Raw genomic sequence first — 6,313 nt, 5'->3', positions numbered from 1 at the left:
AATTAAGTGATACACTAAAAAGAAATAATATACGCATAATTGGTATCCCAGAGGAGGAAGAGAGAGGGAAAGGTGCTGAAGGGGTACTTGAAGAAATCATAGCTGAGAACTTCCCTGAACTGGGGAAGGAAAAAGGCATTGAAATCCAAGAGGCACAGAGAACTCCCTTCAGACGTAACTTGAATCGATCTTCTGCACGACATATCATAGTGAAACTGGCAAAATACAAGGATAAAGAGAAAATTCTGAAAGCAGCAAGGGGTAAACGTGCCCTCACATATAAAGGGAGACCTATAAGACTCGTGACTGATCTCTCTTTTGAAACTTGGCAGGCCAGAAAGAATTGGCAAGAGATTTTCAGGGTGCTAGACAGAAAAAATATGCAGCCAAGAATCCTTTATCCAGCAAGTCTGTCATTTAGAATAGAAGGAGAGATAAAGGTCTTCCCAAACAAACAAAAACTGAAGGAATTTGTCACCACTAAACCAGCCCTACAAGAGATCCTAAGGGGGACCCTGTGAGACAAAGTCCCAGAGACATCACTATAAGCATAAAACATACAGACATCACAATGACTCTAAACCCGTATCTTTCTATAATAACACTGAATGTAAATGGATTAAATGCGCCAACCAAAAGACATAGGGTATCAGAATGGATAAAAAAACAAGACCCATCTATTTGCTGTCTACAAGAGACTCATTTTAGACCTGAGGACACCTTTAGATTGAGAGTGAGGGGAAGGAGAACTATTTATCATGCGACTGGAAGCCAAAAGAAAGCTGGAGTAGCCATACTTATATCAGACAAACTAGACTTTAAATTAAAGGCTGTAACAAGAGATGAAGAAGGACATTATATAATAGTTACAGGGTCTATCCATCAGGAAGAGCTAACAATTATCAATGTCTATGCACCGAATACCGGAGCCCCCAAATATATAAAACAATTACTCATAAACATAAGCAACCTTATTGATAAGAATGTGGTAATTGCAGGGGACTTTAATACACCACTTACAGAAATGGATAGATCATCTAGACACACGGTCAATAAAGAAACAAGGGCCCTGAATGAGACATTGGATGAGATGGACTTGACAGATATATTTAGAACTCTGCATCCCAAAGCAACAGAATATACTTTCTTCTCGAGTGCACATGGAACATTCTCCAAGATAGATCATATACTGGGTCACAAAACAGCCCTTCATAAGTTTACAAGAATTGAAATTATACCATGCTTACTTTCAGACCACAATGCCATGAAGCTTGAAATCAACCACAGGAAAAAGTCTGGAAAACCTCCAAAAGCATGGAGGTTAAAGAACACCCTACTAACGAATGAGTGGGTCAACCAGGCAATTAGAGAAGAAATTAAAAAATATATGGAAACAAACGAAAATGAAAATACAACAATCCAAACGCTTTGGGACGCAGCAAAGGCAGTCCTGAGAGGAAAATACATTGCAATCCAGGCCTATCTCAAGAAACAAGAAAAATCCCAAATACAAAATCTAACAGCACACCTAAAGGAACTAGAAGCAGAACAGCAAAGGCAGCCTAAGCCCAGCAGAAGAAGAGAAATAATAAAGATCAGAGCAGAAATAAACAATATAGAAACTAAAAAAACTGTAGAGCAGATCAACGAAACCAAGAGTTGGTCTTTTGAAAAAATAAACAAAATTGACAAACCTCTAGCCAGGCTTCTCAAAAAGAAAAGGGAGATGACCCAAATAGATAAAATCATGAATGAAAATGGAATTATTACAACCAATCCCTCAGAGATACAAACAATTATCAGGGAATACTATGAAAACTTATATGCCAACAAATTGGACAACCTGGAAGAAATGGACGAATTCCTGAACACCCACACGCTTCCAAAACTCAATCAGGAGGAAATAGAAAGCTTGAACAGACCCATAACCAGCGAAGAAATTGAATCGGTTATCAAAAATCTCCCAACAAATAAGAGTCCAGGACCAGATGGCTTCCCAGGGGAGTTCTACCAGACGTTTAAAGCAGACATAATACCTATCCTTCTCAAGCTATTCCAAGAAATAGAAAGGGAAGGAAAACTTCCAGACTCATTCTATGAAGCCAGTATTACTTTGATTCCTAAACCAGACAGAGACCCAGTAAATAAAGAGAACTACAGGCCAATATCCCTGATGAATATGGATGCAAAAATTCTCAATAAGATACTAGCAAATCGAATTCAACGGCATATAAAAAGAATTATTCACCATGATCAAGTGGGATTCATTCCTGGGATGCAGGGCTGGTTCAACATTCGCAAATCAATCAACGTGATACATCACATTAACAAAAAAAGAGAGAAGAACCATATGATCCTGTCAATCGATGCAGAAAAGGCCTTCGACAAAATCCAGCACCCTTTCTTAATAAAAACCCTTGAGAAAGTCGGGATAGAAGGAACATACTTAAAGATCATAAAAGCCATTTATGAAAAGCCCACAGCTAACATCATCCTCAACGGGGAAAAACTGAAAGCTTTTTCCCTGAGATCAGGAACACGACAAGGATGCCCACTCTCACCGCTGCTGTTTAACATAGTGCTGGAAGTTCTAGCATCAGCAATCAGACAACAAAAGGAAATCAAAGGCATCCAAATTGGCAAAGATGAAGTCAAGCTTTCGCTTTTTGCAGATGACATGATATTATACATGGAAAATCCGATAGACTCCACCAAAAGTCTGCTAGAACTGATACAGGAATTCAGCAAAGTTGCAGGATACAAAATCAATGTACAGAAATCAGTTGCATTCTTATACACTAACAATGAAGCAACAGAAAGACAAATAAAGAAACTGATCCCATTCACAATTGCACCAAGAAGCATAAAATACCTAGGAATAAATCTAACCAAAGATGTAAAGGATCTGTATGCTGAAAACTATAGAAAGCTTCTGAAGGAAATTGAAGAAGATTTAAAGAAATGGAAAGACATTCCCTGCTCATGGATTGGAAAAATAAATATTGTCAAAATGTCAATACTACCCAAAGCTATCTACACATTCAATGCAATCCCAATCAAAATTGCACCAGCATTCTTCTCGAAACTAGAACAAGCAATCCTAAAATTCATATGGAACCACAAAAGGCCCCGAATAGCCAAAGGAATTTTGAAGAAGAAGACCAAAGCAGGAGGCATCACAATCCCAGACTTTAGCCTCTACTACAAAGCTGTCATCATCAAGACAGCATGGTATTGGCACCAAAACAGACACATAGACCAATGGAATAGAATAGAAACCCCAGAACTAGACCCACAAACGTATGGCCAACTCATCTTTGACAAAGCAGGAAAGAACATCCAATGGAAAAAAGACAGCCTCTTTAACAAATGGTGCTGGGAGAACTGGACAGCAACATGCAGAAGGTTGAAACTAGACCACTTTCTCACACCATTCACAAAAATAAACTCAAAATGGATAAAGGACCTCAATGTGAGACAGGAAACCATCAAAACCTTAGAGGAGAAAGCAGGAAAAGACCTCTCTGACCTCAGCCGTAGCAATCTCTTACTCGACACATCCCCAAAGGCAAGGGAATTAAAAGCAAAAGTGAATTACTGGGACCTTATGAAGATAAAAAGCTTCTGCACAGCAAAGGAAACAACCAACAAAACTAAAAGGCAACCAACGGAATGGGAAAAGATATTCGCAAATGACATATCGGACAAAGGGCTAGTATCCAAAATCTATAAAGAGCTCACCAAACTCCACACCCGAAAAACAAATAACCCAGTGAAGAAATGGGCAGAAAACATGAATAGACACTTCTCTAAAGAAGACATCCGGATGGCCAACAGGCACATGAAAAGATGTTCAGCGTCGCTCCTTATCAGGGAAATACAAATCAAAACCACACTCAGGTATCACCTCACGCCAGTCAGAGTGGCCAAAATGAACAAATCAGGAGACTATAGATGCTGGAGAGGATGTGGAGAAACGGGAACCCTCTTGCACTGTTGGTGGGAATGCAAATTGGTGCAGCCGCTCTGGAAAGCAGTGTGGAGGTTCCTCAGAAAATTAAAAATAGACCTACCCTATGACCCAGCAATAGCACTGCTAGGAATTTATCCAAGGGATACAGGAGCACTGATGCATAGGGCCACTTGTACCCCAATGTTCATAGCAGCACTCTCAACAATAGCCAAATTATGGAAAGAGCCTAAATGTCCATCAACTGATGAATGGATAAAGAAATTGTGGTTTATATACACAATGGAATATTACATGGCAATGAGAAAAAATGAAATATGGCCTTTTGTAGCAACGTGGATGGAACTGGAGAGTGTGATGCTAAGTGAAATAAGCCATACAGAGAAAGACAGATACCATATGGTCTCACTCTTATGTGGATCCTGAGAAACTTAACAGGAACCCATGGGGGAGGGGAAGGAAAAAAAAAAAAAAAAAAGAGGTTAGAATGGGAGAGAGCCAAAGCATAAGAGACTGTTAAAAACTGAGAACAAACTGAGGGTTGATGGGGGATGGGAGGGAGGAGAGGGTGGGTGATGGGTATTGAGGAGGGCACCTTTTGGGATGAGCACTGGGTGTTGTATGGAAACCAATTTGTCAATAAATTTCAGAAAAAAAAAAACAATAAAAATAAATTAATAAATAAATCAGTTTAGCAAGTTAAAAAAAAAAATAAAAATAACCTCTGCTTTGGGGGCAAAAAAAAAAAAAAAAAAAAACAATGTGTACAAAATTATTTCTCTCAACCCCTGCCTTCTCTTTCCCCGTAACCCCCTTCCTCTATAGCAAGCATCCCCTTCTGGCGAATGTCATATCCATGTTATCTACTGCCTTCCCTAGTAGACTGCAAGATCTATGAGAGAATCATTGTTTGCTGCTGTGTCCCCAGTGCCCAGAGCAGAGTCTGGCACACAGCAAGTGCCAACTTTTGAAAGGACGACTGAGTAACTGTAGAAAAATACTCATCAGCAGACCTACCCTTGTGTCAGTGTGCTTGACCTGTAACGAATCTTTAATTTTTAAAAGATGTGTGATTATTCTTTGGCTTTGTTGGCTGCCCTTCCTCTGTGGAACTGTACTTTATAATAGCATCTCTTGAAAGTCTTTAATGATAGTGCACTTTAAGTTGCATGTTCCCTTTTGTTTAACAATTTAGATTTTTTATAATGCAAATATTTTCTCCATTTTCCAACCTTTAAAAGTATTAATTTGAGGCGCACCTGGGTGGCTCTGATGGTTAAGTGTCCAACTCTTGATCTTGGCTCAGGTCATGATCTCACTGTTTGCGAGATCAAGCCCTCCATCGGGCTCTGCGCTGACAGTGCAGAGCCTACGTGGGATTCTCTCTCTTCTTCTCTTGGCCCCTCTACTGCATGCTTTCTCTCTTTCTCAAAATAAGTAAAATTAAAAAAAAAAGTATTAAGTTGAATAAGACTGGTCAGCCAGCAGAATTTCTGAAGAGACTGGCCACTGTATGAGACAGGTGTATGACATTGTATGAGTAGGATGATTAAAGAGTATGAAATGTATGACACTGTACGATGAGACTCCTCCCTGGGATGGCCCAACAAGAAGGAAATGCAATTCCTACCCTCATAGAGCTCAAAGTCTCATGGATATTTAACTCCCATAAAGAAAAAAAATCTCAACAGTTATCACCAATGCACAAATGAAAACAAAGAAAACATAACACGTAAGTGCTGGTTAGATAAGATGCAACAGGCTGAAGGGTCATTAAACTACAATAATCCCTCAATGTTGAGTAAAAATCCAGGATTTAAAGAAAGAGACAAAGACAAATGAGGATTAGGTACCTGCAAAAGGAAATGACACATACATGAATATAACTTCATTAGTTTCCTAGAGTTTATAAACTACACTATAAATTTAACCTCTCTCCTTTCTTAGTTACCTCTTCATTCTGTGCCTCTGCTTAAATGCCTCCTATTCTATTCTGAATTCACATGTTTCTAAACTTCAAATGTTTTTAAACTTTAAATGGTAGTTTCTAAACTTTAAATAAACTCTTTCCAACTCACCTCACAGGTCTCAACTGAAATGTCATTTTCACAGAGAGACTTTTCAGTGACTCAGTCTGAACTAAGTGTGCCTTGTTATTCTCCATCATAGCATGTCTCTCACACCCCTTACCACAATTTATAATTGTGGGTTAATTTATGACCTTATCATTTATCCTCCTTGCTAGATAATAAACTACTTAGAAACAGGGTCATTACTGCACGTATATTGCACAGCCCAGTGGCTGGTACTCAGTATATACTTGTTGAAATGTAATAGTGCATA

This window comes from Prionailurus bengalensis, chromosome B1 (assembly GCF_016509475.1).
Source record: "Prionailurus bengalensis isolate Pbe53 chromosome B1, Fcat_Pben_1.1_paternal_pri, whole genome shotgun sequence".
NCBI classification, from domain to species: domain Eukaryota; kingdom Metazoa; phylum Chordata; class Mammalia; order Carnivora; family Felidae; genus Prionailurus; species Prionailurus bengalensis.
Note: the sequence above shows the minus strand (reverse complement) of the source record.